Source organism: Ursus americanus, chromosome 2, assembly GCF_024610735.1.
Source record: "Ursus americanus isolate L20-20 chromosome 2, mUrsAme1.1.p, whole genome shotgun sequence".
Lineage (NCBI taxonomy): Eukaryota > Metazoa > Chordata > Mammalia > Carnivora > Ursidae > Ursus > Ursus americanus.
The window spans coordinates 12,524,870-12,547,466 of record NC_142128.1 but is presented as its reverse complement, the minus strand read 5'-3'; the positions used below and the strand labels follow the sequence as shown (position 1 = coordinate 12,547,466).

Here is a 22,597-nt window from a genome sequence, read left to right as displayed (position 1 = left end):
ACAGAAGCATGTGGTGTGACACTGGCCCGTGGTCCCATGAGGAAAGGGAGCTGGAAAATGTCATCTGATTGCAGGAAAATCAACCCTTCCTCATCCCGGGAGGATTTCTTGATGCCACCACAAGCTCAGCAAATTACATTCCTAAGGGTGAAATCCCCATCACAGCCCATGAAAGGTGAGCACCGGTTCAACAAACTGGCCATGGCATATACACTCGTCATCAGTGGAGGAGTCAATATACATAAGGGCTGTTAAAACTGACATCGATACCACAGTGAGAGAGAGCAGCTCTGCAGGACCTGATACGATAAAGGCCAGGCCTGCTGTGTGAGCTTGGGAGGGTGTGCGCATGAGCAGATGGGCTGGTAGGAAAATCAGGTATGGGCCAAAAACCAAGCCTGTCATTTAAGCTATACCTTAGATGACAGCATTTCTGAGGGAGACTTCTTTTCCCGTCCAGTTTTTATCATATTCTGAGTATACTTCGTCCCACAGATGGCCCCAGCCCTGCCCCGATGAGCAAGCAGCAGGCCGTGGTGATTTCAGCAGTAATCCAATATGGCAGCTCTTTTGTAAAAGCGGGGAGAGCTGGGTTGGACACAACATGCTGAGGCTGATATGCCCTGCAATTCTGTCATCCCCTTGCCAGCAAATGGATTTACACCAGAGCAGCCCCTTTCCTTCTCAGCAGTTACCCAACCCTACAAACAGTGCTCTGGGCAGTCCCAAATCCTTCTCAGTTCCTCAGGGAACAAGAACACCATCCTGCCTGCTGAAAAAGGGACTCTGAGCCCCATCCCTAAAAGCTAAGGCTGTTATGAATTCAGGACACAGAGCCAAACCTTCCTACGTTCAGACTTTTTTTTTTTTTTTTTTTGAAGTGTGGAACCCAACGTGGGGTTTAAATTCACGACCCTGAGATCAAGACCTGAGCTGAAATCAAGAGTCAGACACTTAGCTGACTGAGCCACTCAGGTGCCCTCAGACTCCTTTATTGAGAGAGATCCTATCAGTTCTTACAATTATTTCCCACAACAGAAACTTGATTCCAGGAGAACGACAGTACTTCGCTGCTGTCCATACTCTTCATTCGTTCCCCACTTCCTCCTTTGTGTCTTTGCTCCATCAGCCCTGACACAAGCAGGTGCTCCAATGGCAGTTAGATCTGGGTATGAGCAGCGGTGTTGCTGCTCTGTGGCTTTGACCTTGAGCTAACCTCCCAGCCATTTTAAGCCTTCATTTCCACTCGTGGAATACAGGGATAGAGTAAGGAGGTTTCATGAAATCTGTGGAAAGCGCCTGGTTATTTCCCAGCACACAGCAGACAGAAAATAAATAAGTGAAGAATTCCTCTTCCTGACTAATACAGTCATGTTCTTAGTCATTATAAAGGGAAACTGTTAGTCATTATAAAAGATTGTATTTGGCACTGGAGGATTAATGGTGGGATCTGTTCTCTATCTATCCTCAAGATTGTGTTTGCGGAGCATCTTCCAGTGTACCAAGTAATGTACTGCATATTGTATTTATAATCCTTCTTTTAATTACCACAACACCCTGTGAAGCCTCAGTGTTCTCATTTCTATAAAATGGGAGCTAATTATGGCACCTAACTTACAAAGTGGCCATTAGGATTGAATAAGCTAATATAATTTCTGGAATAGACTAGGGTTAGTTATTTTATTACTGCAAATTGACCTGACCACCCTTGCACTCATGATACATCCAAAATTTAAAAGATCCACCACGTAAATCATTCCTACAGACAGGCAAAAAGAAGGCCTGAAAAAGCATTTGCCACTGATGACATCATAAATCTCTTTTCAACTGCTTTACCCCTGCTGGTTTTCCAAATGAGACATCTGTCCATTTCCAAAGAGAAAACAAATGCATACAAAATACTAACTAGATATAGTTCAACATGAAAAGATTACCTACCATGCTTCCTGCCGGAGCCTAACCTTGAAAGAAATGGGTTTCTTGGACTCTATTAGGGAATCCCTCAATGTGCCATCCAAAACCTTCCTGCACAAGGCTTAATGGAACAGGGGGAGATGGAACAAAGAAGGGGGGTGAGCTCTCCTTCCCAGCTGAGCACCGACACATACAGTACCGTTTGGGAGGCAACTTTATGTGCTCTTAGTAGTAGATTAATGAATGTAATTACCTAGCATTGTGGCTGTGAATGCGGCAAAAACTATAATTTATAGAGTGCTGTAAAGTTCTAATGTGTTTTTATGTCCATAAGCTGCTTAACCATAATCTAATGCATTTGTACAAGAACAGCCTAAGTGGCTCTCAGCTGAACAGTGAACACAAGTGTCTGAACCTCGGTGATTCTACTCGTACGTCTTTATAACCCAACCCCGTGTGGTAAGCATCTGAGGGAAACAGCTGCTGAATTACACAAATAATTCTAGAGACAGTGACAAGGCTCTCTGCCTCTCACACCATGAGTAGAGCTTCTAGCTGACAAGGGCTGCAGGCCTTAATTACATGCTGCGGGGATCCTGCACATGTGTTTGGTGGGTACTTCTTCTCTTCCTGCCATACCCACCACCCTCTCCTCCAGTATGCTGGCCCTCACCCCGGCCCTCGACAGGTGGGGTGGGGTGGGGGGGTAGCAAGGAAGGGAAGTGAGAAGAGCACAGGGAGAGATATTCCATCTCCCTCTGAAAATAGCCTGACTTTCAGTTTGGAAAAAGACTCACCATTTCCAATTGTTCCTCCTTCCCTGCCATTATATTTTCGAGGAAAGGGAGGCAGAGCTCAACCATTCTTTGACATCTAAAGCAAATTATCATTGGAGATTGCCTCCGCCAGGGGTTTGAAGCATCTCGTATGATTCTCTTCATAGATGACACGAAGATGAAGAGGATGGTGGTGATGGTGGCCATGCTGGTGGCTAATGCATACTAAGAGTTTATCATGTACCAGAATCACACCCCCATAAAGTCTTTAAAAAATAAATAAATAAATAAAGTGCTTAGAATAGCGTCAGGACCTAAGCAACACTTTGTCCACACAGGCCACTAGTATGATGATGAGGGAAGACAATGCATGGGACCCCAGAACCTGCCTACATTTTCTACATTCAAAGGCAAACATTCCAAGTCTCAGGTATCTGTAACTGGGAGCTCTGGAGATTCATCCTGGAATATAACAGTGCCAAATAACAGATAAGGCAGCAGCATCAAAGTGCAACCAGACAAACCCCACTCTATTTCCCAAAGCACCGTGTTGAGTGAACGGTTCTCCCAGAGGGCACCTCCCAAAGGACCCTCAGATGTTAGAGCAAAAAACTGAGCCACGGCAGCACGATTCCCCACTTTCCCCTCCTCTTTTCAGGAGGTTATGGTTATCACTGAGTAAAGATTTTAGCACACTTTAAAAAATAACAGCTTCAGGAAAACACAAAGCTAGACCAACTTCCGAGCTCTCGGTTAAGTACAGGAACACAATGGTATCACACCAGTGGCCACGCAGGCATGGAGAGCCAGCTCGAAGACACACACTCAGGATAAATTAGTATCATGGCTAGTAAATAATTGATGCCCTTCCTAGTTAAAAATGTACTGCTCTCCAGCATTCATAGGATGAGATGTGATTTGGATTCAATTAAAGCTCTATCCTGTCCAGAAGAAATTCTGCCTCTCGGAGAGAGCCATGTGGCTGCCTCTTTATTTCTTATGCCAGATTGATCTCTAGAAACCTCAAGATCCATCAGGTTCATGGCAACTGCTTAGCCAGTAGCTCCTCGTCTCTCTCCTCCAACAGGAGAGTTAAGGAGAACAAAGTCTGAAAGTAAATAACAGAGAGAGGAAAGTATTTCCTGCATCCTGGAAAATTAGCCCTGACCCGGGATGTGAGTGCTGGTTTCCGTTATTTAGTCTAAAAGAAGAGGGGGTGGGGGGTAAATAAACCACTTCCTGAAAAACACTGTCTTAGTCCTAAGAAAGCTGAAGAGGAACTGGGCACAATAAGGCTTTGGGATGTGGCCAGTTCTTCCCCTTTGCCTCCCCGTGTCCTGGGCTTCCCCTACTACAAACCACTGTTCTCCAGCAGCCTTCAAGACTCACTTCCTCCTCTGCTCCAATCATTACAAGAAAGTTGCTAGCCACAGGGAAGTTCCCAAACTTTCACTAATTTCTCCTCCTACCTGCCACCACCCTCCCATGTGCCCTTCTCACCTCGCGGTTTCTCTGTGGGAACGGGACTTTAACTGTTAGCTCACTTTCTCTCTACCCATAACCCCTGCCCTGTCCTCGATCCCAGTCCACACCTGTCCACTCATGTTTGGCAAACACATTTCTATCTCATGGCTCCCTGTTGCTTGCACCAAACTGATGGTACCAACTTGCCCCACGCCCTGCCATGACGTACTGGTTCTGTCTCGCACGTAACTCCCAGTCCATTGAGAAGCCTTAGGGGTGATTTCTCCCTCCCAAGCAGCCTGAGCACTTTTTTCTGTCTACACCAGTGGTCTGCACGATGTTCCACTGGAATAAGGTAAGTCTACATAAAAACGTCTATTTATATGTGTTGTTCATTTCACTCTTAAATAATTTCTAATGTTACATATTTTATGATCTATACAACATACACAGCAGCACATACATAAAACTTTTAAATGAAGAAAAATATGTATAACAGGGGTGCTTATTCTAAGTGGTTTTGTCCATAGGAGCATACAGTCAAAAAAGTTTGGAGACTTCTGGTTTGGGCTTTGCAGAGTTGTGAACAAGCACCTTGGTGGAAGAAACAGTTTCCTATACTTTTTTAAACACTCAAAAAATGACTAAATGATTAACTGATAGCGTAGCCAGACATTACAAATCATAGCCTACATACCCAGGTAAATAGAAAAGGGTGCTCTCTGAAACCAAATCCCAGCATTCAGTAAAGAAATAAATCACCTGTCTGTAAGAAATAACCGCATTCAATGACTATAGTTAATAACACTGTACTGTATATTTGAAAGTTGCTAAGACAGTAGATCTTAAAAGTTCCTCTTTTAAAAAAAAGTTTTTATTTATTTGAGAGAGAAAGAGAGAACAAGCAGTGGGGAGAGGCAGAGGGAGGGAGAGAGAGAAGCAGACTCCCTGCTGAGCAGGAAGCCAGATGCAGGGCTTGATCCCAGGACCCAGAGATCATGACCTGATCTAAAGGCAGATGCTTAAACAACGGAGCCACCCAGGCGTCCTGATCTTTAAAGTTCTAATTAAAAAAAAAAAAAAAAAAAGTAACTACGTATGGTGATAGATGTTAACTAGACTTCGTTATATACAAACATCAAATCATTATGTTGTACACCTGAAACTAATATAACATTATATGCCAATTATACCTCAATTAAAAAAAGAAAACCACATTAAGAACAAGTGTCAGGGGATCATCTTTTGGTATTAACATTGTAATGCAGACTTCGGGCGGGGGGAGTTCCTAGACCTCTAGGTAACAAGTCCCCAGCCAATTAGCGGCCACCATCAAACATGTTAAGTATTATGTGATCTGGCCCATAGATCTATTTTAACAAAACATCAGGAGTTTGCCTATTTGAATAGGATGCTGTGTTGAAATAGAAAAGCAAGGGAAGATGTGATAATGCTTGCTCACCAACACGTGTTTCTCAGAAGATAAAATAAATCCAACTTTATCCTGTCAGAGAAACACCCACAGCCAGATAGGTCTGTGTGAACCACCATTTCTCTAGGGAACCTCAAAGTTGCAAGTGCCTCGTGGATAATGGGTAGAGGCTTACTGGAAGAGAAATTAAATCCTTATTTCAATCCCTGCAGTAAAGTTTTTATGCAATTCCAGATCAATCAGGTGGCTTATGCAGTTATCATCACTGCTAGTCCTAGAATATGAATCCCTTGAGGGAGAAGACTGTCTACATCACATCAAATCTCTCACAACACCACATCTGGTCCTTGGTAGACATTCAGTAGAAGTTTCTATTAACACTGAAAAAAAATTTTAACCTAAAATTCAATATTTTGGATCACAACTCTTTCTGTTAATTTGGCACTGATTAAGTGAATTCTTAATTGTATCTAAAAGGCAGAAGGTCAGCCAGTACATACATTCAAAAACCAAATCTGAAATCAGAAATCATCAATTTGAACAACTAGGTATGAATGACTGCTTACTGACGTACTCTCAAGACATGACCATGAGAACATTCAGAGTGGTCCAATGTCCCCCCCCGCCTTCCCATACCTGCCGTGGTTTGACTGAGCACTGAGGCCACGATCACTACAGAGACCCGTTTCCACCACCCTGGGTCCCGAAAGTCTGTACCCCTACAATGGGAAGTACTGATGCTCTCTCTGTAAGGTTAAACTGGACCACCTCTACTACGCTTCCTAAGATGACGCTAAAGTAAGTCTTCAACATTTTCTACACGTAAAGTATAGAGCATCTATCAAGATATCTGCGTCTCATAGGGACCTGTGCACTGTTCTCATCCCACAAGTTCTACATACAAAATGGAACCAGGACTGGGAAAAATACATCTTTTAGCCCCTTGGGTCTTGTATTAATAATCTGATGAGGGCAACCACAGCCAATTTAGCAAGAACAATAATAATCATATTAATGTCAGAAAATTTAACACAAAGTTGCAATCTAGCTGAAACAGAAACAAGAAACAATTTCTATTCTGATGCAGATCACAAAGTGATTGAAGTGACTATTCTCTTCAGTAAAGTACCAAACTGGTACCATTTAGATGCAAAAGAGAGAAGTTAGTTCTTCATACACAGTAATGCCTTGGACTGAGCATCACGATTCTCTCCAATGTTTGAGAGAGGCTGATTTAGGCTTTCAAACGCATATATTTATTTGATATACTGTCAAATGCCTAGATATTCAAGTGCAATAGTTTCAAATGGGGAGAGCAAAAAATTCATCCAGGAAGGACTGGGGGCATAGGGGTGAAGGAGGAATAAAAATGTAAAGCCCAATCACGATGGATTTAGTCCTAACTGGTATCTGTGTCTCCAGTCTTTCACCCTCTTACAGGACTGATGACATCTCTAAAGCACAAATCTCAGCATATCACTCTCTTGTTTGAAACTTTCGATGGCTATCCACTGATCAATTCCAATTTCCTTAGCCTGGATCCACAAGGCTTTCCGTGATCCAGGCCGTGTTATGGCTCTAACCTCATTTCTCACCCCAGCACCTGCACCTCCTTCCCTCTGCACCCTTATACTCCAGATAAACTAATCTACTGTGAATTCCCTAATTGTGCAGCAAGTGTCTCTTAACTCATGTCTCCTTAAAATTGTAATTTTTTTCTGACAACAAAATTATTCTTCCCTAGCCCACTCAATCCCCTCAGCTTGGCTATCTCCTACTTAGCTTTAAGGTCTTCATTATCTCTAACAAAATACTTTTGTATTATAATTTCCACTTACATCTTTATCTCTTTAACAGGCTCTCAACTGTTAAAGACCCTCAGAGGCCAGGGTCTGGGTCTGTTTACTATCCTACCTTCAGCATCCAGCTAAAGGACTGACAGGTAGTACGTTTCAATAAACATTACATGAATGAATAAATCAACTTTCTCCCCAGAAAAGTACCTACTCCAGAGTTGACCCTGGTACATAAAGTCAGTGGTTCCAGCCATTCTCTGACACACTCTTCCTCGAAGGTAGAAGGAAGTTATGCATGATATTCTAATCAGATGCAAGTCATCCCCTTATAGTAGGTGTCGTCTCTATTCCCTGCAGTATTTCTAACAAATCAACATGTTTTAAGTTAAAGAAATATATGCCAATCTCAACAAAGAATCAGTAAGGGTGATCATACTAATAGCAGCTCACATTTACTACACATTTACAACCGACAAGGTGCTGTGCTCACTGAACTAGACCTCACCACAACCCTATCTCTTAGGAACTTTGCTCCTTCCACCATACAAACAAGGAAATTGAGAGTCAGAGATGTTAAGGAAACGGTTGTCAACCCTTGCACAGTTTACTGGATCTCCTAGAAAGATTAAAAAAAAAAAAAAAAAGGCATGCCCGCCCCCCAACCCCAACCAAAAGCAACTAATCTCAACTACTCCCAATCTCTGGGAGGTATTTTTTAAAAGTTCCTTAAATGTGCCATCAGGGTTGAGAATCACTAGGTAAGGTGACGTGCCTCAAATTCCCTAGTTTCTATGCTGCAGACAACCTGAAGTCCTTCTGATTCCAGAGCCAGACAGATGTGTTAAAGCATCTCACACCGTTAAGCTACTTCTCGGAACTTACAAGTCCTAGAACATTTATTTTTTTCTCTTCAAAGTATGAGCAGGTGATAGCCTCTTGATTAGTAAAAGGAGAGTCTCTTTAGAATATAGATTATATCAAGTGCCACCCTGAATGTGCAAATCAACTTCATGATTCTCATCTGAGAAAGCAAAGAGGGCTCTTTGCTAATTTAATAGCAATTCTCCTAACTGTATCTTCTACAAGTTCTACTCTCCACCAGTCACTGTGGGAGCTGCAATGGACCACAGGATGTTAATCTACCACCATTTAACAAAAAAAGAGAGAGAGAGAGAGAGAGAGAGAGAGAGAGTGCCTATTTTCTCAGGAGTCACTACAAGCCCAGAATTTTCATCAGAGATAACAGGTCAGAGGGAAAAAAATGAGTTGTATAATTGTGGTGGGGGAGGGGGCTAAAATTTTAAAAGCCCATTTTAAACTATTTTAGATATTCTAGTATCCCAAATGCGTTAGAAACCAAACATAGAAGCATTTTGTTTTAATTTCAGTGCTTAGAATGAAATTCAGGTTCACATCCAGGCATAATATTCGACACTGATATATTAAGGACATACCCAACATGACAAGAAAGGAAGAAGACAGAAGAAAACATTGAAGCAAATTACAGATAAAGGGGCAAATGGCACAATGGACTGATGTTCTAACCTTTCCTACCTCTGAAGCATAGAAAATAAGAGATTATCCATGCTTTCCTCAGTGTGAAAACAGAAAGAGGCTATCAGGATGAGTATCTATGTCTCTGCCACGCTTTCTTATCTACAAAGTCCCAGGCCAGCTTCCTAGGTGTGCGACCTGTGCAACCGCCCAGTATCCTGTAGTCAGAAGGGCTGGGCACCTGGTTTAATGATCTATGGTTTTACCTATGAGTTTGAGTTTTGTAAGCAAAGTCTGATGGGACAGTGGAACATGTGTGTGAGTAGAGGAAATTTACATAAGAGGCACGTCTGCCATTCTTTGCTGCCCTATTTTCACATGGCATTCATGACGCCCAATGAACACAACTGCATGAACATGGGAGTTCACTAAAACTCAGGGTACAAGTTAAGCATATTACATCGATGACGAAGTAAGAGACACTGACGGTCCTGGAGGCCATATTTTCCCTCTGAGCCAGAATTTGGCTTAAACATAGAAAGGAGGCAATGGAGTTCTAAGAACTATGACCTCCAAGAGTTCATACTCTACTTTTGGAAAAAATATATATATACAAATGGGAAGATTTATAAAACAAAGGAAGCAACGTCTCAGGTCAAAATTAAAATATATCCAAACACAGAGGGCAATGGAACGTACTTAGAGGTGGGAAGGAGACTAGCAAAGATATCAAGGTGAAAAGGGTTCTTGAATAAGACTCAACAGACTTTTTTTCATCCACATTATCTAATACACCCAAAAACACCTTACAGATGCTTAATAAAACCTGGTGGAATTCTCTCTCTGCCAGCCCTCCATAATTTCCCCTAGAGTTGTACAGAATCTCATTTTCCAGAGTCTTCTGCTTGCATAATTCAAAGGTGAAAACACGTCTTCCAACAACCCCTGCCCAAGCATTGACAGCGCATTGCTTCAAACTCAGATATCACCAGTGGCTGATCTGCTTCATTCAGAAGTGGTTGTACAGGGGGTGTGACTGCTGCTCACAGGAGGAACTGAGGTGTATCACAGGCAGGCACTGAACCAAAGGCAAATACCTCTTCCAGCACAATGCACAGGTATGAGGACAACTCTTCATTTTCCAGGCTAGCAGAGGGGAACAGTGGTGCAATTACTCCTCGACTGTGTAATCCCCTCTTGCTTATATTCAAAAGTCAATCAAGGTAGTGGAAAGAGCAATGGCCCAGAAGGCCTAAGATCAAGATTTAAGTCCTACTTGATCTTATACAACTCATTTCACCAATCAGAAATTCAAATTTCTCATTTACAAAATAGGGAGACAACCCACACTGCTCCCTCATAGGTTATCATGAGAATCACTTCAGAGCATACGCACAAGTCAGGTAAGAAGCAAAGTGTGGAACAAACATCGCAGTATCACTATTAAGCTTGGGAGTAGCCTAACATGATTTGAGAGAGATTCAGCCTCATAATTAGCTCGCATGCAGAGAAGCTGGGTAGCAGAGGGAATCTCGCCTCGGATAAAAACTTCAAGACAAGTGAAAACCTGACTGTCTTCATCATCTACAAGTTTGTGTTAAGGATCTTCACACAGGAAGAAATTATGCTGAATAAAAGAAATGGTCAGGGGCGCCTGGGTGGCTCAGTCATTAAGTGTCTGCCTTCAGCTCAGGGCGTGATCCCGGAGTCCTGGGATCCAGCCCCGCATCGGGCTCCTCCTCTAGGAGCCTGCTTCTTCCTCTCCCACTCCCCCTGCTTGTGTTCCCTCTCTCACTGGCTGTCTCTGTCAAATAAATAAAATCTTAAAAAAAAAAAAAAAAAAAAAAGAGGGGCACCTGGGTGGCTCAGTCAGTTAAGTGTCCGACTCTTGGTTTGGGCTCAGGTCATGATCTCAGGGTTGTAGGACAGAGCCCAGCATCGGGCTCCACACTCAGCCTGAGTCCACTTGAGATTCTCTTCCTCTCCCCCTGCCCCTCCCCCAACTGGCAGAGGAGCGTTTTCTCTAAAATGAATGAATGAATGAATGAATGAAACTGGTCACAGTTTAAATAAAGAAACAGTCTACTGAAGAACTTTAACATTCAACATTTGACACATGCTTTATCATATATCACGTGCAAGAAGCAGATACATGGGATGGATGGTCTCATCTCAGAAATGAACAGCATCTTCTCAGGAAGCAGAAAGATAAAGCCGAATCCTAGAAAAAATGAATGAACGATGCCAAGAACCAGTAGAAACTCAGGGTTAAGTAGCATACAGTATCTATCTGACCTGTGAACTTTACAGATAGACTGTTTTACAATTTATCCACAGCGAGGGAAACTTCAGGGGTATTTAACATACAATAAACTTAGATTTACTTCTTTATAACATTTTCTTATGTGTGAAATTTTATTTTAAATATATGCTTATGTACTGCCTATTTATGTAGCTGTCATCTGTGTTGCTGGATAAAATACAGAGTGTCCACCTAAATGCAAATTTCAGATAAAATTTCAAGTATTTCCAAATATTGCATGCATGGGACATACTTAGGCTTAAAAAAGCTCTTTATTTATCTAAATTCAAATTTAACCGACATGCTACATTTTCATTTGCTATATTCTGGCAATGCTGCTTGTTTCAAATCATTCCTGTTTTTTTATTTAGGGAAAAAAACATGCTGGACAGGGAAAAGGTGTAAAGCATGGAAGACAGGAGAAATTAACAGAGGCTAGCTAAGAACAAAAGAAGACTTGTGTTACGTAGTCTTACGTGAGATGAGCACAGGCAAGGAAAACTGGACCTCGTTTTAGAACCAGAGTTACAAATTAGTTAACTGGAAGGGAGTTTCGGCAAGAGCAAGAGGCCAAAGTGGAAAGGCTTACCAAAATTCAGAACCACAACATCACTGCCCAGGGGAAACCAAAACGGGAAAAATATCCACAAACATAAAGATAAAGTAACAAAATGGATGCTTCGGCAGTTCAAGAATATGAACAGTGCTTTTTAAAATAAAACGACTCCCTCATGTTGGTCACCCAGTTTACTCATATTAAATGGGACTCGATATAACCCACTTATTAAAAAGCATCTGCATGTATACTGCTCAGACTCAGTTTAAGTGGGGGAGCAAGGAAGGCAATTGGAAGGCCTACCCTTCTGACCCACTCCCCAGGCAGCTCAGGAACGATGGAGCACAATCTCCCACCAGATCCATAGGGCCTGCTCACCTCTTACACTCCATCTCCACACTCAGCTCAAGAAGTCAGGATTCTCCTACCACAGCAGAGAAAAGTTTCCTGACCCTGTGACCTCTTTGGGTGACCCACAACAGAGGAGAGAAAAGGATACCACTATTGAACACAGCTCCTACTACTCCCTCATCCTCTTTTAAAGACTGACCAGGGTAGGTCTGAGACCACGAGCAGATCACGCTAGAGGTTAAGCCCAGCAGAAGATCCCCTGTCTTCAGGACTTCTTTATCTTGCCCGAGTCCGCTGAAGAACCACTGAGCGACCCATGAGTCCCTTTTCCAGGCTGACATTGCGCCGCCTCATGAAACACCAAGCATCAACAGAGACCAATGCTCTTGAATCCCAGACTGTTAACCCAGGATTTAAGCACTCACGAGACACATGTGATTCAAGGCACTGTTGAGCAATCCCAATCCTAGGCAACATGAGAAAACCCGTGGGAGGATAGGAACAAATCCTTCTCAGTTCTCAACCACAGCTAAAGCTGGCCCACACCTGCAGCTCTCACCTTTCTAACCAGCACATATTGTAACAGAAGACTGAGAAAGGCCTAAAAAATGTACTCTAGAACCTCATCTCACCTAGGTCTCTCAAACTGAAGATACTCTAGCACATGTTATGTGAAAGGGCTTGTTCTACAATTTATTTTTCCAACAAGTACTTCCAACAACATACTGAATTCAAAGTTAACCAACCAAGTTCTACTGAAAATGCAAGATGAATAAGATGGTCCCTGCTATCACAGCAATTCTAATCCACCAAAGAGCTAAGATCCTTGAATAAACACCTGCAGTATGTGACAGGTGGCCTAACCAAAGTATAGTGACCATTTTGCTCCTGGAGCAGGGAGAGTACACACTAGTGGGTAATCATGGAAGACTGCCTGGAAGAGGCATCTGAGCTGGGCTTTAGCTAGGGCAGGATTTTGAAAGGCTGGTATGGAAGAATGAGGAAAACAGAACAAGCACCTATAACAGAAAAGTTAATAAAAAATAAGCTTGGGTTGTTGAGAGAGGGAAGGGGCTGCTTAATCACCAGGCCTAGGAAGTTTGGGCTTCTCTGTCAGGCAATAGGAGGCCACTGAAGGCTTTGAACAGAAATACTGAAATAAGCAAATAGAGGACTAAAGGTCGGTTTTGGGGAAAAATACCATGACCACGAGAATAGTTAAGAGGCTACTCAAACTGTGCAGATGATGTGTAATGAGGATCTGAACAAAGCAAAAAAAAAAAAAAAAAGAAAAAAGAAAAAGAAAAAGAAAAAGAAAAAAGGAAAGGAAAGGATGAGGAATTCATGAGAAGCAAAGAAAGGGAGAAGGCTACAAATACCAATAAATGTTTTAGCCAGAAAGACCCAGAAAATGTAGGGGCCATTACTGAGATGTAAGAAAGAATGAATTTAAGAAAGGGTACATTTTATCCAACACACATTGATCTTCTAATGAAATTTCCAGAAAGAGATATATGGATATGGAGTTGGAAGAGAAATTTTTTACTGGAAATAAAAATCGGGACATTAATGGCATTTTGATAATGGGCGATGTGCACTGATGAGGTCTGCAAATGAGAAGAGTTAGCGAAACAGAACGCAGGGCAGTACGCACAGTTAGAAGGGGTTGGAAAAGGAAATAAGACCAGAAGAGAAATGGCCTTGGCAGGAGACATGGATAAAGCAAAAGAAAAATGTGATGTCATAGAAGCCACAGAAAAGAAAACATTTCAAGGAGAGAACCATTAACCCTTGTCAAACATTACAGAGACTTTTTGTGACAAAGGAAGAAGAATGAGAAAGGGTCTGTGAACTAGGGGATTAGAAGGTCTCAAGTGACATTTCATCTGTATTGACATCAATGACCAGAGTGGATGCCCCCTGATACTGAGAACCCTCTGGGTTCTAAACACATTTAAAAATTCTGCACAGCACAGAGATTAGAGCATCGAAAAACTCACAGTAACTCACGACACACTGGACACAGATCTGGGCACTCCCTAGAAACACACACGCTAACCATGAGTGCCAAAGAGAATGTGCGTGACCCAGGCCCGAAGACCACACAAGCCGATGCAGTCTCACAGAAACCCTTTCCACCTCCTCCAAACTCCCACTACCCACTTACTGCTTTCTCCCACCTAGAAGTCACAGTCATCAAGCAAAGCAGTGCATAGGATAGCACAATCTAAATATACAATTCCTAAAAAAGAAAAAAAAAGCCTGCCATACCATAATATTCCACATGCAAGACATAAATCTTTCTGTTCATTCATGTCTGACTGAGTTAAAAAATAGTTGAAGGCAGATCTATGAACTTCCTATCTACTCCATGGGATATTTGTAATATAGAGTAAAACTTACATAATGTGTATACAGAAGAGCAGATGGGTCTTCCAATAAGTGAAATACGATCCTACACATTTTTTTCCCCCTCTCCCACTCCACTTTTAATTCACTAGTTGCCTTGTCTCTTTCCAGGAATATTCTCTTCTTATACTCAACTCCCATCTATCTAGATAGCTCATTAGCATCATCACAAATCAGGGCTCCAGTGCCAACCCAACAGCATCATGCAATTTACAGCATGGTACCTAGCACTGATGTCCCTGTTATCTGATTTGAGGAGTCATTATTTCAAATATTTTAGATAAAGTATGTTTTCCCTCTCGGTATACAGAATGATAAATGGTTTGCAAATAAACGTGAGTGTCTCCACTTAGTATGCCAATGAGTAAACAACGCTCCTGCTGCCGGGGCCCCTTTTATTATAGGAGTCCTGAAGAAAGTGTTCTGCAAACAGCATGGCTGCAAGATGACATCTGTGTGTTCATTAATGCATCATTTCCTTTGCACAGAAGCCCCACAACTGAAATTTAATTCTAATCTTTAATTGAGCAAAATTGCTTTCAGATGACGAATTGAGGAGAGGGAGCCACACCCTCACACAGAGCAGCCGCGAGGGAGAGCTGCACCATCCCTTCTTCAGCACAGAGGAAACAGCAACAAAAACTGGAGTGTGAATCGATTTGCTCTCATTTGGCTGCACTGTGGAAGGAAAAAAAAAAAAGAAGAAGAAGAAGAGGAAACAATTTGCTCTATTACAGTTATTTCCTAAACAAAGTGAATGTGGGAGTATTTGAATTTAAAATCCCCCGGCCATCTACCCAATGCTGGAACAAAGTATGGGTTACTGGAGACATGGCACCTGCTTGATATGTTCTAAATCCTGGTCGGAAGGCAGAAAGATCTATTTGGGCTTAAAAACTGTAATGCCTAGTGGGGGCAGTAATTTCTCTTACTTGGGACTAACACTCCCACCCCCACACTACTTCCCAGCATCAGAACCACAGCCCAAGTCAGTTGTCAATCAGAGTCACAGGGCTGCAGACTGCAGGCCCGAGTGACCCCCAGGCTTGCAAGCACCCAGCACAATGCAGAAGCCCGAAGGTCTTTCCGTCAGCCTCTCCCAAAAGGCTGCTGGACCTCATGGTATTATGGTCCTTCTTATTTTCCACGGCTTCATTTCAGCCCACCCACAACGCACTCCAGCTTGGTATGGAAGGGCACACATATAGCCTCCCAGCTCTGCAGCAAGGCTGCCACACTACCCAATCCAGCTGTGGCTACTGCAGTAGACGCTATAATTAGGTACAATCCTAATCTAAACTTTTCCTTTTATAAATCATGCACACAGGAATACATAGATTCAGAATAATTACGGAGGACATAATTTCTGTCAATTGCTCTTAAACTTTTGGGGAAATCATAAAACTCTGAGAATATGAGAATTTGATAGACACAATAGTCGTAGAAAAATCCACAACTGGGGGCGCCTGGGTGGCTCAGTTGGTTAAGCATCTGCCTTTGGCTTAGGTCATGATCCCAGGGTCCTGGGATCAAGCCCCACGTCGGGCTCCCTGCTCAGTGGAGAGCCTGCTTCTCCCTCTCCCTCTGCCTGCTGCTCTGCCTACTTGTGTTCTCTCTCTGTGTCAGATAAATAAATAAAATCTTTAAAAAAAACAGAAAGAAAAATGCACAATTACTGAACTTTGCAGACCCCGTAAAGCCAACTTCTGCCTTATACAGTTATACGAACACATACATTTATTCACATACATATGTGTGCGTGCATACACAAGTACATACATACGTACACATGTATGTCCAGAAGCACCCCACCACACCTTCAGATCTCTAATATCTTTGGAAGACTCAAGTGTATGATGTGGTAGGACTGGGCTGTCCCTGAGCAGAGTGTCTCAAAAGTCCCTTGGCTAAACAACATTCTAGCTCAGGAGGCATTATTCCAAGCATCCTTTCAAACAGCTCAGAGCTTGGCAACACCAAAAGAAAACAGGACAATCCATTTAATACCAGGCTCCAGACTTTGCCCTCCAGATAATCTTAGACAGAATCCTGCTGTCTTTTCACATCTTGAAGAAGAGTGGAAGTAGACACTCCAGGGTGACTGGTCACATGCCACCAGACCTCATCTCTAGTGGCCTGGATCTACAGGCCCTTCTCCCCAGGGATCTTTAAGCTCTCTTCTAGAAAGAAAACAAATCACATAATTTATCTCGAATCTACTTTGAGGAGAAACATTCTACAGAAATGACCAAAATCTCATGCAAAACTGTAAGGGGAAACTTCTGACCCCGAAATAAGCAGAAGGGATCACTGGGATTCCTTTCGGGGAAAGCTGGAGTGCTGAGGAGTGTCTTATCTTCTCAGACAAGTACCTTTGTCTTTAACCGGGCTATTTTACAACTCAATAAACTGCTTATAGATATGCAAATAACTTGTCCTCTAGAAGAATAACCCTGCCCCTGCCCTGAAAAAGTCAAGTTCTGTGTTCATCAGACATTTTTTTTAAAGATTTTATTTTTATTTATTTGAGAGAGAGAGAGACAGGGATGGTAGGAATAAATGAGGGGAGGAGCAGAGGGGGAGCGAGTAGGAGAGAGAATCTGAAACAGATTCCTCACCCACCCTGGTGTCTGACCTGGCTGGATCCCAGGACCAAGAGAGGACAAACACAGCCTAAACCAAGTGTCCAACCCTCCACCAACTGAGCCACCCAGGGGCCCCCTTGACATTTTTTCCAACATTCCTTTACTCCATATAAATTTGAGTCTTTGGCTTCTCATTTGACCCTAATGTAACATTTGCAAGTTGCTCTCATATAATAAGAAGTTAAATAAAATCTTTGATATGTGTACATTTAATATCTGTATGAAAATCATAATTTTACCATTTTGAATATTATTCTCTTAAGAGTCATCTAGGATTTTCAATTCTTAAGGACATCATTTTTCCAAGGGTAAAGATGAGGAGGTAACAGGACTTGAAGATGAAAAGCGAGTTAAGGAAACTGAAGCATTCTTTCCAAAGGACACCATCTTTAATAGTCACTACAGGAGCCCCCAAATGAGTTTTCTAACAGTCTTTTTAAAAAGAGCGTCCAACGTTAAATTCAGAACCATGCGTGACACTAAGTAAAAACCCTGATTATGAGGCACACAACTCAAGGAATCCAACTCACGTTCTACCAAATAGGGCACAGCAAACCAACTTAGCACCCCAAGCCTAAACAAGTTACCCAGCCATCTTCTGAAACAGGAAAAGGCCAGGAGAGTAGCCATGGTGGTTTCTTACCTACATCTTTCCTCAGAAAGTAAGGAAACTTTGGGGCCGGCAATTCTAGGAGACTCTAAGGAAAGCTTCAGAGGTATTAAGAAATAATCATTTATCTGAATTAACATTCCACTCCAGATGAGGTAATTAATTAGGCAAAAGAAAACAATCCTTAGTACTTTGCTCTGATAATTAACAAACGTTAAATCTGCCATTGGTAATTTACTACACTGGGAACAGAAAATTTCAATTGTTCAACCTCAACCTGCAAGCCTCTTATCTCCTTGCAAGCTTTTTTCAATAATCCTTTATCAGCTGACATTAAGGAAAGTACAAAAGCGGTGGGGCACTGCTCAAGATGCTTACTTAACCTTTATAACTGTGAGATGGTACAGTGTGTGCATTTTTCAAAGTGACAGACTGCTTTATAGGGAACATCGGCAGACAAGAGAAAGCAGCTCCATGTCCATCCAAAAAAAGAGAACAGCATCCTCCCTATTTTCCCAACCACCATGCAGCACATCCCTGTAATTCTATGTTAATCCCTGCACTAGGAGACAGCCAAAATTCATTTATAGCATTGCTTCAAGCATTGCCTTCAGAATATGGTAAAACTCTGGGGGTGGGGAGGAGTAGCAGCATTGCTTCTCACCCCCTCCTACAAATCAAAGAGAAAGACATATTGAGTCCTGCTTTTTTAGTAACTTGAAGCCCTGCATAAAAATCTGCTTAACAGCTTCAGCCTGGGAACCAACTTTTGGTTTTTGTTTTGTTTTGTTTTTTTTTTTTAATGAAGTTGCATTGCCTGTGAGGTGGGTTTTGTTTTGGGGGTTGCCTTACTATATTTCCAGTGAGTCAGTCACCAGGGTTTTGAGAGCTATGCACACTGCAATGAGATATGGGCCTTTGATTTAATAAAATCATGAAATAAACTTCCAAAGTTCTTTCAGAGCAAAAGCGGCATCATATACCTAATAGCATGGCAAATATCATGTGACCTAAATGTGCTTTTCTATAAAGCGTTGCCTCCACAAGCAGCAGCACTGTCAGGGCCCTCTAAAAGAAGACGTCACCCTATGGGTGTTGGTACCTAGTTCCTGGTGAGGCAATGGCAGGCAGTGGTCACTCTAAGGAAATCCAACATTCTGTCGGATTTATGCAGGAAAAATTTAAGCAAACCCCTGTGTTTGCGATAGCTCCTTACAATTAAATCTAAAGCAGGAAATAGTGAGGAAGGAGCAGTGTGGAGAGAAATGGAGCCAGTGACAGATGGACCAGCTCTCAAAGTAGAAGTGCCTTGGTTCCGTGATAAATTGTGATTACAAAGCATGTGTTGGGGTAGAAAAAGCCTGGCGTGATCTGGCTGATAGTGACATAAAGGTACACATACATAACGTTTTATCAGGCTATCCCTTAAGATTAGTGTATTTTTTATTCTGTGACCTCTCTAAAAAAATTAATGGTTCAAAAGAAGAACTTTTTAATCCCTAGGGTAAAACAAGGTGCTCCTGCCTTACCATTTGGATACCTTCATGGTGTAGTAGAAAGACCACCACCCTGAGACTCAGCATCAGGCTCTGGACCTCACCAGGTGTCTGTCCTTAGACAAGTACCTTTTCTATCTGTACTCGGGTCATCACGCTGAAAAAGGAGATAAGCAACCCGGAATGTAGGGTCCAGGATCCCCAAAAGGTAACGGAATCAGCCCTTAGAATGGTTTGTTAAGCAGGATGACGTTCTGTAACATTTCTGAATTGAGCACCTCTACCATCTCTCGTGGCCCCCCACTGCTTATACTTGTCCAATTCATTCACTTATGCTACCATCCAACCCCAGGAAATGTGTGAATTTGGGAGCCCTACCTCAAACCCTCAAAGTCACTTTCAGCCTTAAAACTCCATGATTTAAAGTTCAGATTCTCCACTAAGACTTTTTTCACTGTAGCCCTAACAGGCTTAACAGAGCAGAGGAATATAACATAGTACTACCATTAGAGCATGCATGTGATGTGGAATTATCCAGTAACAAGTGTCCTGTGTAATCCAGACGACTGGCTCTTGAAGCCGGCTGGCTGGTAACAAACTCCTCAGCTGGCTAGCCAAGCATGTTCACGTGTTCCTGTTCTCCTAAATCTACACAGCAGCATCCAAACAAGATGAAAGTTTAATGCCACTTTTGGGTAAAGAGGAGGACAGAGGTGGCTAGAATCGACAGCCACAAGTAGAGGAATACACATCTAAGAACAAGGACCTCTGCTAGTTACTAAAACAGTCTCCCTCCGTTTGTCACCTTCTGACATGTCAGCAAATTCTCAGGTCAGTTTTGAGGATGCATTAAAAGAAAATTATCCTGCAAAACAGGATACATGGGCGCTAACAGTTTTGCTGTTATTTTTTTAAATTTTAACTTAACAATGAGCTTTAATATGACCACGACATAAAGATCTTACAGCCACTGTCTTTTTTCCTCTACTGCCTTCTTTAGATCTACTTCTGTTTAAAAAATATTTAAGTCTTGAAAGCCTTCCACGGAAAAGATTTCCCACTGAAGTATTTTTAAACCTCCTTTGTTTCTTTTGAAAGCACAAAATCCTCAACTTTTATCCAGCTGTTAACAGCTCTTGCTCTCATTTTGTAAATGTTGGTAATGACTGTCTTGACAAGGTTCTCTGCTTCAATGAACACAATATTTGGAATGATGAAGATGTTACAAGCTTGGACCCTTTCTAGATAATATTTAATGTAATAATAGTCCTATTCACTTGACAACTGCAATGATTTCCAGAAAATTAAGTAAAGCACAAATATTTAGTACCTATGTGATGTCCAGTTCTATACAGGGCACCATCAGGGTAAAGAGAATAAATCTAAGACTCAGTCTCTGACCATACAAGGCTTAAAATAGGTACCCAGACCAATTCCTCTTGACCTCAAAGAATAAGGCAGGCCTGGTTTTTACTCTTTTTTTTTTTTTTTTAATTCAAGGGCTGCACCCCAGGTGTTCACATTCTTTAGTACCTTCCCTTCTCTTCCCCCTTCCCAAGGCTGCACTGCCTTCGTGGCCACCATCCCTTCTAGAAGCTAACTCCATCAGGGCAGGGAGGAGAGAGAAGGTGCCAAGTCCATGTGTTCTATTCTCAGAATAAAGCAGCTCAGCAGGGGAGACATTTGAACCTAAGGACTGAAACAAGACTTAGGACCCACCTTGAAGTTAAGCAGAAAGTCAGAGAGAAAAGACCTTGAAAGTCACCAAGTCCAACCTCTTTTCACAGCTGAGGAAGACTGAGAAGAAGTCACTATCCCCAGGATAGGCAAGGTTTAGCTCTCACTGAACTGAAAAAGCAGTGCATATCCAACAAAGTACTGGAACTTTTGAGCTCCGAGCTCATTTTTTTTTAACCATTACTGTTAAATCCAACCCAACCCACTGATACTGTCTTACAGCAACAGCAACAATCAAAGCCTCTCCTACCCTGAACCCATAAAGATGGTATTTTGTACCAACCACAGGAGGACATGCACTCTGTGCTACTTCCCGGAAGTGGTGATAAATTTGCACTGAACTCTCCATTCGCCAGATCCTTGTTTTGGCTGCCTGAGAAGGCCGTTTTGGGGTCTGAGGAGGAGACAACAGATGAAGAACAGCCTAGCTCATGAGACTCCACATCTCTAATACCTGTGCTCACTGCATCCAGAAAATGCCCAAGGTGTCATCAGACTGTGCACAAGGCAATGTTATAGGCCTAGGACTGGCCAAAATTCACTCCTGATCTTGCTAGAGTTAGCAGTCTGATTTCCCCTTAATCAGAGACTAAGAGAAAATTCCCTTGGCACATCAGTGCTATTCATCACCTATAAGAAATGTCTTATCAAACAGCAGTCTGAAAGTACAAATTAAATTCCAGCCACTGAGAAACAACTTCCATGTATATTATTGGTGTAATAGAGACCACTTCTATGGCTATCTTAAAAATCAAATCAATTTCAACTACTACATCCTTAATCTCAGAGGATGCTATGTGAACTTTCATATAATAAACTAATTATCTGTATCTCCAGCAATAAATAAACAAAATTTCCAGCACTTCCCAAGACCCCAGTCTCCTCCCTTCAAAGTACTAAGTACAAGCAGTGATAACCTGCCCTATTATCAGCAAGAAGACAGTGTTTTGTCTTTTCATTGTTTCCAAGAAGGTTTGGCAAGCAGGTCTTAGCGCCAGACCTGTGAGGGAGAAGTTAAGAGCAAAGACAGCTCACTGTGATTTGGCCGTATCAGCAGGGCCCTCATTTGCACAACACTGTCAAAACAGGCAAATAAAAACCAACATATAGTAATAATACCTCTTAGGGCTCATTTCCAGGGCTGCCTGCTTTGTTTTAATGCAGCATGCAAGAGCACGGATTTCATTAGACATTCCAAAGGGGCTGCTTAGCTTGGGGAAGAGAGGAGGAGCCCTGTCAGTGTTTGTCTGAATAGACTGCACATGTCTGACTCTCAACAAATCCATCATTGCAAGTGCCTAGGGCCAAAGGAACTAGGCAAAGGACTTAAGGATTACTGTGTGCATAGAGTCTCACTGAACTGATTTAACCAGGAAAAAAAAAAAAAAACACCTCATACATCCTTTCCTCTGGAGCTGTGGAAGTCCTAGCTTTTTAAAGGGAAATAGCAGTTCCTTGAAGAAAAAAATGTGGGCATTTCAAATGCTTGTTAGTCCATGTCCACTGTGTACAAATGTCCCAATACACCACCAGTCAAAGGCAACAACCACCAAGGGAATCCATGGAATATTCCAGGGCTAGCACTCACTCAGCTGATGCAATTGTTTATTCCGGA

The 22,597-nt window shown here is 42.2% G+C and overlaps 1 protein-coding gene and 1 long non-coding RNA gene across 7 annotated transcripts in view; one reads left to right on the top strand and one right to left on the bottom strand.

The window, feature by feature from the left end:
• LOC148110479 (uncharacterized) overlaps positions 1 to 17,345 on the top strand; it is a 29,082-nt gene extending 11,737 nt beyond the window's left edge. The window contains exons 2-3 of one of the 3 annotated variants that reach the window (XR_015726985.1): positions 5 to 175; positions 15,038 to 17,345. This is a non-coding gene — a long non-coding RNA (uncharacterized LOC148110479). Of the gene's footprint in view, positions 1 to 4; positions 2,374 to 2,857; positions 14,600 to 15,037 lie in introns of those variants that run through there. The other 2 variants (XR_015726982.1, XR_015726984.1) reach the window with 2 other exon arrangements.
• Positions 1 to 22,597, bottom strand: part of AUTS2 (activator of transcription and developmental regulator AUTS2) — a 1,104,184-nt gene that overhangs the window by 847,096 nt on the left and 234,491 nt on the right. The window lies entirely within an intron of this gene.